The 12,524-nt window shown below is 36.2% G+C and overlaps 1 pseudogene; it reads left to right on the top strand.

Annotated features, from left to right (window-relative positions):
* The first annotated feature begins 2,284 nt into the window (after nucleotides 1-2,284).
* LOC131439185 (uncharacterized) overlaps nucleotides 2,285-12,524 on the top strand; it is a 150,015-nt pseudogene continuing 139,775 nt past the window's right edge.

The raw sequence follows: 12,524 nt of genomic DNA on the forward strand, positions 1-12,524 counted from the left end.
CATCATTTTGTCCAGTACTTCCCAATCCGGAAACTGGTGACCGGTTTAGTAATTAATAAACGAGATCTACAAACTAGTGAAGTTTATGAACAATTTTGAAGAAAACGGTAGCTCTTTAACTTTGTACACTAAGAGTCTTGTAGTTCCAGAGCCACTAGTCGCATTAAAATAAAATTCAGAAATTGTATATGTCATTTTCAGACCTTCCGCTTGAATCTTAGTTTGTAAAAATTTGATAAACCATCTCTGAGAACAGCTAGTGTATGCAGAACAGTGCTGTAAAACTTCATTCAATTCAATTGAAACTGAATGTGGAACACATTGACGATCTCTCTAATGCAGTAAACTTCACTATCTGACACACACAATGTTTGCTGACGGCCCGAACGGGCAGCACTCAATTCATCACTCGTTTCTCTTCAATCGAGGCTCAGTTTAACCACCGTCAGTTGATCTCTTGAAGTAACAAAATATCTCTTTCAATAGTGTGAGAGCGGCCTTCAAATGAGGTTCATGTAAACATTCGAATTGGTTTAAGATAATAGATGAAAGACAAACCAGATAGCTGAAATATCAATCACAGAATACACATAAATTAATTGTTTCCTCCTTTAGTTTTCATTTTTAATACTTTACTCCATTTATAATTCTATTCGTTCGAATTTGCTTACTATCAAGAGCGAAAGCATTGAAGCAGGTAGACTCCTTGGCACTCGAAACTGAGCAAGCAAAACTTCAAATGACTAGGTACGATTAATCAACTGACGATAAATTCCGGGAGCTTCACTTGAAAATGGCAGCAAAAGTCAAATGAATTAGTAGGGATATGCTGACTGTCTGCGGCCATAAATTTCATTTTCATCTTATATTATTCGATTGAAAATGAAATTTTACCGCACTGATGCAGAATATACTCTATGGATTTTAGAGGTGTCATATTTTTACTAACGATACAATTCATAGCTACTTAACTTGTCAAATGACGCAATATTCCACTCATACAGAATTTTACCGTCTCCGAGTGTATTTTGCAAGCGGCTACCATGTACTGGTAATTTTTATGTATCAATTATTCCTCAAGCAGATATGGGCTCCTGTGGTTCAGTCGATTAACTGGCGTGCTTTGTGATCTAATGTTTCTCGGTTTGGGTCGCGCTGCTGCTATCGATATTATGTTTCATTCGATTTCAACTCTTATTATTTACAAATCACACAATTTCATATGTAATTGAACATAAGTTCGCGTGAAATATGACGCTCCATTTATGTGTATCTCAAACTATGTAAAATCACAAGATTTTTTCGAGCTGTGTACATATTTTAATTTCTTGTTGTACTTATCACCATGTATTGTCCAATAAATCGAGCAGATCGTTTTGATTGTGAATAAATATTTCAGAGATTTTGTTGGTTTTTAAGAAAGGTAACAAATTTGATATTTCCAATTTTTGTAGAATATCCTCATTACGTTCTGTCTCCAAGTTATTCGATATAATTGTTCTCATAACTCATAAGTACAACGACTACAGATTCGAAAATCAACATGGGACTATGCCTAAATGTTCAACATCTATTATCTTTGTATCTAACACATCTTTCATCATCCGATAGACAGATTTCTCAACGGCATTTGATAAAATAAAACATCAAATTACAATTGCAATTGTTCTGATTAAAGATGGACTTGTGTTCCATCACATCAAACGAACTGCTCGTTTTTATTCCATATGGCGAAGGTATCATCGCTTAGGTTAATAGGTAACATTTTTTTTTTTTTTTTTTTAAATAACTATTTATTGGAATATGAGTTAAAATTAAATTATTAAGATTTAAATTGGGTGTTCAGCCACAAGTGGTGACTTTTCAGCCCTGATAATAGGTAACATGTTTACTGCTAGTCAATAACTAGATGCTCATTTATCATATTGCCAAAAAAGTACTTTAAGCTTTCTTGATTATTATATATTTATACTATACGTTTCACTTGATCGAAATGACTATGGATTATATTAACACTTACGATGTCCAATGGGAATTGGAATATTGAATGTGATTACTTTTGAAGGAAGGGTTTATTGGTTTTTATGTGTAAAACGAATACAGTTAACATGTTTTGTTATTGAATTAGTTGAAAAATTAGCTGGTTGATTTTTGCGTATTTGAGCTGAACATTTCAACATTGAATGAAACGTTTTGAATTTTTTCAGTTTATTTTTTAGAGAAACACATCTAAAAAGTCTTGATTTCTAGCGGTGTAGAGCATGTACGCAAGCGCACCAAATTTCATTAAGATGAGAATGAACAATTGAAAGAAAATTTTTCAATCCAGTCATCTTCGCTTATTATATGATACGAATTTGGATGTGATTAGAATAATAAGTCATTGAAATTATGTATAATTTGGGAAAACGTATAGAGAAATTGCGATTTTATAGTTTGTGGCTAACGCAGTGTATTTGGGTTGTATGTTTCGTGAATATTTCCGAAGGTATATAATAATTGAATCGTCACCTATAATATTAGTTTTCAACAATCTGTTTTCGTTTTAGCGTATGGGAATGTTGCTTCGATACCGGGAGAATGTCGAGATGTTAATGGTAAAAAAGTAGAACAAGGTTAGTTAATGCAGATTTGTAAATTCTGAAACATTTCTGCTTTTATTTCGGTACGACGGTATGATCAGTATGCTCCTATTATTGCTATTTTTCTTCAGATGCTCACTACGTTCCCCCTGGAACTGATGCTTGCCGTTTATGCCTATGTGATAATGGCCACCCAAAGGCGTGTAAAGCAGTGTTGTGCACGCCTCCCCACGACTGCAAGTCATTCCAGATTGGTAACTCATGCTGCGAATTTATTTGCTTGGATGACACACTGGGGAACACTTCAGAGAAAAATTATGATTTTGGAATGTGACTGGTAGCAAGTGGAGTAACCGCAACACTTTCCTTAACCTTGTTGTTTTTCCTTATTAATCGAATAAGACAGAGGAAAACGCAAGTCAGAGAAGTACGACAGGCTGTTGATGATCAAAGGAATATAAGAGATAGCGGTTATATCGGTGGTAATATTGGCTATATAGGATCTGGTTCACTAAATATGGATTATCCTTACAATCATGGGCCACATTATCAACTTTGGAAACCACCAGAAAATTATTTCGCCAGAGGAGAAGCACCTCCTCCATACGAGGAAGTAATTGCATTGACTCAAACTGAACCTCTGAACACTTGCACAGTGAGGTAGGTGCATAATACATCCCATGTGTCTAACCAAATGTGTGTCGTTTTCGCTTGACAAAGCTAGATCTGGCCCAAGGTAGTTTCTTCAAACAAAAATGAGGATTTTTATTTGTTTAAAATTTTGCATAACATTTTTCGTAACAAAAGAAACATCAAACTTTTGCCTCTAGCCTAGGTCTAGGTAAAACTTATTTGGAAATTTACAAAGGCATGTATCCAAAAATTGATCGATTGGTTGATTCGATTGATTTGGTGACCACGGCATTGTTTTACGTAACTGTTGGACTATATCAAAGATATCATGTTGTCAAGATATCCACCTATAATAATGGTTCTAAAAAGGCGGGTGGGTAATGTCAGAGACATAACTAAATGTCGTAAATACAAAAAACTGTCACCCTTCCATCACTTTTCCGAATATCAGTTAGTTGATTGATTGTGTGAATTGTGCAAGCTTTTCCCTTTTTCACTACTAGATTTTGAACGATGCACGTACATTAAAGTACCGATTAGTTACATTAAACAGCTACTATTCTACAACTATATATTGCAAACTTGAAACAATTTTTTTTAATTTGCTAATATAGGCTAAGTACGACAAATTTGTAGTTTATTTTTATTGAAGCTATGAAGTTCGAATATATCTGATTCTTCTCGAAATTTCAGTAAAAGACAATTGCAATGGTCTGAAATGTATCGATAATCTTGGGTATGCAAGAGAAATTTTAATAATAATAATAATAATAATAATAATAATAATAATAATAATAATAATAATAATAATAATAATAATAATAATAATAATAATAATAATAATAATAATAATAATAATAATAATAATAATGCAGATTAATCTGTATATATGGATATTTAGGACTAAAAAGACGAGTGCAAGTGCACTTCGAGTACATGTTTGGCTGGATCCATTATTATACGCCAGAGAAATAAATGATTACCCGACAATGAACTGAAATCGTCGTGGCATGAGTGCCTGGAAGGGAGGCTCAATGGGTCGGATATGCCGGTTTTCTGGGATTGTCATAGTATACTTTTGGAGTACTAAATTGAATAAAGACCGAAATCGCTGTGACAGGCACATTAGCATCGCTACCATTGTTAACGTCAACAGTTTAGTGCTCTAATTATTTGCTCATCTACCTTGTTCATCTGATTTGGCATTCTTGAACTGTTATTTGTTCCCAAACCTCAAGACATCTATGAGAAATGTATGTGAGTTTCGTTTTGGAATTTTCGACCGCTATTTCCGGAATCTGATACCGAAACCTGTATAGCAAAAGTTAATTTGTATGGCCAACAACTAATATGACCTACAAAGGCTATAGCAGGATAAGCATGTAAAATCTGCCCCCAAAGGGAATTCATATTGTTATACCACATTCGAAAGGTCATAGACTGTATACAATTTTCTCAAAGTTTCAACCCTTTAACTGCCATATTGACGGAGCTAGGGTGGTTCTATTGATTTTTATTTTATTTGATTTTTGAAGAAACTGCTTCTCCGAAAAATTTGAAAAAAATCAGGCATGTTTAAGGCATTATGGGGATGCTTCACAATTTTTTTCAAAATTTTTGAAGATGTATTTCTTTCATTAAAAAATACTAGAAAATTTTGAAACATATTTTTTCCCTCTTCCAATTTTTGCACCACCCTGGATTTTTTAGTGATAAATAAAGAATTTTTGGACATGTTAAAATGGTATGTTTTCATATTTTTTAAAAATGTGGACGACCAAAATATTTAATTTTTTCTAAAAAATCAATAACAGTCGACCATGCGTTCCCATCAAATTCTGAGAGAAGGAAACGCATGGTGCTTTATCTTAGCAGTTTCTAGTAGTAGTCGACCATGCGTTCCCATAAAGTTCTCTTAAAAGGGAAACGCATGGTGCTTTGTTCTAGTAGTTTATGATGCAACTCAAGCGCAGGGCTTAGAAATCAAACTAACGAAAAGAAGGAAATGAGTATCAACCTTTGCATAATACATACACGATCATAATCCGGGTACAACCTAGAAAGCTAAAAAGCGAGAACTTACTGGTATGTGGTTCATATATGAATGGTAGTAATACATGCACGTCGCGAGTATCACACATATGAAATTCGGTTATGGCAGTCAAGAACTAGAGCGAGTGTCAGTTTTTTACGTGTTGCTGATGAATGTAATGTAATAATAATAAAAGACAAAATGAAAATTTCATTACAGCGTCAAAAGTTATCATAAAGATATGTTATCGAGGGGGTCCCGGGTTGGCGGTTCAATGCATAGGATGCTGGTCTTACAAGTCAGTTGTCGTATGTTCGAGCCCCGACCTGGAATGATTCTTAGTGTCAGTAGGATCCATAGTACTAGCCATGCAATGATTCTGTACACTAAGAATCGGCTGCGAAGTCTGTTGAAACAGAAAGGCCAAATTCCACCAAAGGAATGTAATGCCAGGACTTTGCTTTTTTTATGTTATCGAGGGATGTCTATAGTTTTCTGGAAAAATGTGTGATAAAGATAAAGTTGGAATTTTGTATTTCAAAACGTCAATCGAATATCTTCATGATGGTTTTCATGGTTTGTAGACTGATAGCGCTATATATTTTTATATTTATTCTAAAATTTGAAACAACAACAGATATAAAAAAATAGTGGTGCGTTATTTTTCGTTTTTGAGTTATAACCTCTGTATAATTTCAAGTCAAGCATTTATCGACCATGTCTATTAAAAAACTTGATTCGCTGAATCGATCTCTTTAATTTTTGGGTAGATTGTGTAGAAAGCCCCATATTTTCCAGAAAATATCTGAGAATACATAATTAACTCAGTAAGTGATTTTCACTCTCAGAGGAACGCTTCCAGGTATTTACAGGTTTAATATGGTCAAATATCATTGAGCTGATATGCTGGTGTAAATGAGAAAGATTTGGTCGTATTTTTGTTCAAATTGCGAACGGGAAGTTCTAATAAGATAATATCATCAATCCTTGGATTGGAACGAGAGCAACAAATATCGGAATATAGTAGCTATGAAATAGAAGCGTTTGAGAAGGATGTTCTGCCAAGTAATTTTGGATTTAAAGCTTTATCACGAGATAACCCAATTAAGACACACAGATCACAAAAAAGCTATTCGGGCCCGTAATAAGTCTTATTTTTAAAAGCTTACGACTGGATATTTGGGAATTCAGCGCCGTTGCTGTGAATGCGTTATTGGCAATAGAACTGTTGGTTGCTGTTCACACGAGGCCGCCATTATTCACTACCTTTCCTTATGCTCGGTTTTTATCCAGAATTGTGAGACCGGCGAAAATATTGTCAGAAATGTTTAAATCAGAACAGCTACCAAGTGACGATGATAATTCTATAGAATAAACGAAAAGAATCAGAGAGAAAATGTGTGCATTGAAACAGCAATGTATTTTTATAACATTTTTATCCCATTTCTTATTTAAATGAAAAATACAGTCAATAATTTTCAGAAATTTTTTCGTGACCTTTCTTACATGAAACATCTTAATCATTTCATAAAGATAACTGAAGTTTCAATTTAATAATGGACCCTTTTGAGTCTTAGTTCTGACTCCTACTGCGTCCATTAGTTCATCCAATAGCAAAATTTTATTAAAAATGATGTGCTGATAAAAAAAACTCCAAGTGGGTTATGAAATCAACAACAAAATGTATAAAAATTTCAACTTATTTCAAAAATTTATAGCAGTTCATCGTTTGGTTCAAATAATATAATATTTAAAAATAAAAGGAATATGCTTCACTAAACTCAAATTGTTGTGACTATATAGTATTATATTAGGATAAGAATTCTATGTAAAAGTGATGCTACGGCGAAGAACAACTTATGTAAATTGCCTTAAGAAATAAACGTATTTATGGAAAAACAATTCTAAGAAGTCGATTCCAACCTTCATCAATGGCCACTTCTGTTTGACACCAATATAAAAAAGAAAAATTAAATTCACTGCTGTTTCAACTCGCTATGTATTTAGTGAAACGTACAGAGCTGGCAAAAAGAAAACCGCGTTGTACGAGACCCAACAGTGCAAAACGATTTGACCATTTCATGAAACACTATCGAATCATCGAATTATATACAGTCACTCGCTCTAGTTCTTGATTGCCGTAACCGAACTGCATATGTGTGATACTCGCAACGTTCATATATTACTACCATTCATATATAAACCACATACCAGTAACTTCTTGCTTTGTAGCTTTCTAGGTTGTACCGGAAGTATGATCGTGTATGTATTATGCAAAGGTTGATACTCATTTCCTTCTTTTCGTTAGTTTGATTTCTAAGCCCTGCGCTTGAGTTGCATCATAAACTACTAGAACAAAGCACCATGCGTTTCCCTTTTAAGAGAACTGTATGGGAACGCATGGTCGACTACTACTAGAAACTGCTAAGATAAAGCACCATGCGTTTCCTTCTCTCAGAATTTAATGGGAACGCATGGTCGACTGTTATTGATTTTTTAGAAGAAATTAAATATTTTGGTCGTCCACATTTTTAAAAAATATGAAAACATACCATTTAAACATGTCCAAAAATTCTTTATTTATTACTAAAAAATCCAGGGTGGTGCAAAAATTGGAAGAGGGAAAAAATATGTTTCAAAATTTTCTAGTATTTTTTAATGAAAGTAATACATATTCAAAAATTTTGAAAAAAATTGTAAAGCATCCCCATAATACCTTAAACATACCTGATTTTTTTCAAATTTTTCGGAGGAGCAATTTCTTCAAAAATCAAATAAAATAAAAATCAATAGAACCACCCTAGCTCCGTCAATATGGCAGTTAAAGGGTTGAAACTTTGAGAAAATTGTATACAGTCTATGACCTTTCGAATGTGGTATAACAATATGAATTCCCTTTGGGGGCAGATTTCACATGCTTATCCTGCTATAGCCTTTAGAAGATGTTTTCCGTTCTCCACGAATCGAAGTAAGGGATCTATCTCGGACCACTTCTCACAATTCATCACAAGTCTTGTGGATTGTTGTGCTCTAGAAAGAGACATTTAGAAGGTTTTAAACATGTGGGATTGAAATGGCATGACAGTAAACGTTAAGAAATGTAATACAATAACCTTCTCTCGGTCATAGTCACAAATTTTATTTTAATACCTAATAATGATAGTTCCAGTGTAAAAGTTCAAGGTGTCTGTTAAAAACGCCGGTAAATGACGTACCGGAAATTATCTACTTAAGCAATCTTCAGTAACATTATTTTTTCATTCTGGGACCCTCCAGAAAAGAAATCCTGGGGCCTGCATACTAGTATAAAGATGTGTTCAACATCATCACTTTCGCTTTCGCATTGCCGTTCGTAATTGAATGTGTTAGTGACGGTGCAAATTATTGTAACTTCCATCTTTATGAATCTTTTAGTAGGAAATATTGAAATTCAATTAACTCTTAATGATTACCTGTGGCACTAAAAAGTGTCTTGAATTGTCACAATCAACAAGATCTGCATTTAGATCTGAGATGGTTCTCGTGTGTGTCTTGTTTCGGCAACAGTTGCTCAGTAAATGGTAGGAAAGCGACAAAACTCAACTAGTTCTTTATGATGATCTTTAGCACTGAAAAGTGCTTTGAATGGGCCTTGCTGGACTTGTTGTATGCCTTTTCACTGGTTTTCGGAGCCATCGTGCTGACGGTGTCTCGTGCGTGCAGAGTAGCTGCTTTAACTAAAATGACGCTATTTCTCATTTTTTTGCATAAATATCTGTTTATTAATCTTATATTTTGTGTATTACATCAACATTTTACAGTACAAGTGTTTTGACCCTTCGGCCTTTCATCTTTGTTGTTCATACGATTCGTTATTAATAATAGGTGTTTTAGTTACTCTTGTTTTACATACTAATGTTTAATCATAATATTTATTTTAATTATTAATGAAATATCTACCTACTTATAACTATCCCTAACCTAATACGTACAAATTTTGAATTATTTGTATTTCAGAGATTGAGCACCTCTCTTCAAATTTCGTGCAGTATTGTTCGAATTTTTGTTCTAGTATACCTAGGGAGGCCATCTCATGTACTTCACTAGTCCTTGTCCAAGGGGGTAGATTTAGAATCATCTTTAAGATCTTACTTTGAATGCGCTGAAGCCTAAGTTTGTGTGTTCGTGCACAGCCCCGCCAAACACGGCCTGCGTATTCAATTGCGGGGTAGATGATTTGTTTATAGACAGCCATCTGATTCTTCAGGCACAGTTTAGATGTTCTACAAATCAGCGGATACAGAGACCTAATGAGTATGCTGCATTTTTGAACGATTTTGTCAACATGTGACCTGAATATCAGATGTCTGTCAAAGGTGAGTCCTAGATAGATAACTTCGTCGGACCATTGGATGACCTCATCACCGAATTGTATTCGGCATTCGTCTGATGGAACAAGTTTTGGAGATCTTGAATGTGGAAACAAGATGACATGAGTTTTTGCTGCATTGATCACAATTTTCCAGCTTGTAAAATATTCAGTTAGAGCGTCCAGACCTGTCTGTAGTTTATTCTTCAGAGCATTAATGACACGACCTTTGTAAAGAATGGCAGTATCATCACCAAATTGTGACAGAACACCACCACCCGGAAGAGGTGGGATGTCTGATGTAAAAATGTTGTATAGAATGGGACCTAGGATACTTCCCTGGGGTACACCAGCAGGAATAGTAAATCTTTCTGAAAGTGCATTATTCAGAGAAACCTGGAATGCTCTATCTGCAAGATAATTTTTGATAATTTTAATAAGATACATGGGAAATTGGACACTGATTTGTTTTGCTGAATGACGTTGTTAACCCTTGTGAGTTGGTGGATGGTGGATCTTCCTTTCCGGAACCCAAACGGTTCTTCCAGAAATATATCCTGTTCATCTGCGAAAGCAAGAATTCGCCTTTGTATTGACTTTTCAAACAGCTTGGATAGGGCAGAGAGTAAGCTGATGGACCGATAGCTCTTGGAAAGGGAAGGATCTTTCCCCGGTTTCAAAACTGGGATAACTTTAGCTAACTTCCACTTTGAAGGGAAGTAACCAAGCTCCCAGTACCTGTTAAAAATTTTAGCTAAGAAGACAAATGAGCGAATACTCAAATGTTTCTGCTCAATGTTGAATGTGTTGTCGAAACCGGGGGCCTTCATATTTTTGGATTTTTCCACAATAACCATCAGCTCATTCGCAGTGACTCTACTTTCCTCAGGAACCAAGCTGTCTGATTGGTGAACCTCAGCTACGCTATCAGCAACGGCTCTTTCATTTGGACTAACAATGTTGAGTCCTAAATTGTGAGAACACACAAACTGCTGGCCTTGCGCATTTGCCTTCTCTACTGGTGTGATTAAAGGTATTCCTTCAGCTGCGTCCTGGGGTGACATCAGAGGAGGAATAGGCTTCGGTTTTTTCTTAAGCACCTTCGTTAAGGACCAGAAGGGCTTTGAATGTGGGAGAATTTCTCGAAGCTTATGCTGGAGGTTCCTGTTGCGAAGCTCAGATATCCTTTCCTGGATTGTCCTAGTTAAGTTGTTATAAGAAGTCTTCCTATCTAGGATGCCGGTTCGATGATACTGCGTCCAGTAGATATTTCGATGTCGGATGAGTTTCTTGGTGACACTATCGATTTGAAGAGAGGAACTCGGTATATGTTGTACTGGAACCGTCCTATAACGAGAGACTGTGATTGAATGCTGGAAGGAAGATAGGGCCGCATCGATTTCCATCGGGGAATCTAGTGGCAAATCGATATTAATAAGTTGGTCGGCGATTTGTTGAAATTGGACCCAATCGGTGCGATAATAGTTCCTCCGAGGTTGAATAGGCACTGTTTCTGGTGAAGATCCCAACGTCAATATTTCAGGAAAGTGGACGGAAGATAGCTCGTTGAAGACAACCGGAGAGCTGTCTATGGCGATGTTGCTGATAAATATATCCAAAATGGAATGAACTCCCGATCTGGAAAGTCGCGTTGGTTGATCCGGAGCGAGGATGTTGTATTGTCCAGCTTCGTAATCTTCGGCAAGTACGAATCCGTTTCGATTCTGTCTTTTGTTTCCCCACAGCTCATGCCGTGCGTTCAGGTCCCCAGCAATGATGAATTTGTTCTGTCGTCGAGTGAGCATAGCTAGATCTCGCTTCAATGATACACACGTACCATCTCGAAGATTGGTTTGTTTGGGCAGTACGCTGCAATGATGATGATGGGTCCCATCGTCGTTGTAATCTCAATTCCGATGGCTTCTATGAGTTGCAATTTAAAGGCTGGCAGAAGCCTGTGCTGAATGGATCGTTTAACGGCAATGGCAACTCCCTCTCCTCTGGTAGTTGTGCTGTCGAGCCTGTGAATCCTGTAATTGGAAATAAAAATAGAAATTTCAGGTTTAAGATGAGTTTCAGTTAAAATGGCAATATCGGCATTCTTCTCTTGAAGAAAGTCGGACAATTCAGCAGTTTTGCTCCTGAGTGAGCAAGCATTCCAATTTACTGTAACCAACTCATTATATTGCATATTCGATGATGAATTTGCCTAAGTCATTGATTTGATCTTACCGCGTTCTGAAGTTTCGTAGTTTTGTTGTCATTGTTTCAAAAATGATGATCAGTTGTTCAGCAGAGAATAAATCACCAGAGTCATCCTTTGTTTGTGGTTGATTATTGCCCCATCCAGGAGGGATTTTTGAGGAAGATTGTTTTTGTGATCCAGTGGCTGAATTTTTTGGATTACTGCGAGGAAGTGGCGGCAAATTCGGAATATCCCTCTTCGGTGGGAGCCGTGGGAAATTAATTTCATCCTTCTGTGGAACATTCTTGCGCGTTGATTGTTTACGGGATGCCTGTTGTCGAATTTTTTGTAAACTCAGTACGTTTGGGACACGATTTGCTAGTAGATGGATGGTCGCCATCACAGTTCACACATTTTACAGCGATGTCATCTAGTAGGCAATCGTTGGTATTGTGTGGTTCGGTACATTTCCCGCACCGACTTTTCATGTGGCAATTCCTCGCTCCATGGCCGTAGTTCAAACAGTTCGTGCACTGTGTGACATCCCGATGAACCGGTTTATACTTTTGCCATTCGATGATTATGTGAAATAACGGTTTAATCGTTTTCAGTTGACTCATGGTGATGGAGCCCTTCTCCAGATGAATCAGGTACAGTTGATCTCTAAACTTTTTGTCCGTATTATGTCGTTTCATTTTAAACACCATCATAGGCTTTAGTCCAGCCTCCGACAGTGCCTGCTTT

The sequence above is a fragment of the Malaya genurostris genome, chromosome 3 (genome assembly GCF_030247185.1).
Source record: "Malaya genurostris strain Urasoe2022 chromosome 3, Malgen_1.1, whole genome shotgun sequence".
Classification (NCBI taxonomy): Eukaryota; Metazoa; Arthropoda; class Insecta; order Diptera; family Culicidae; genus Malaya; species Malaya genurostris.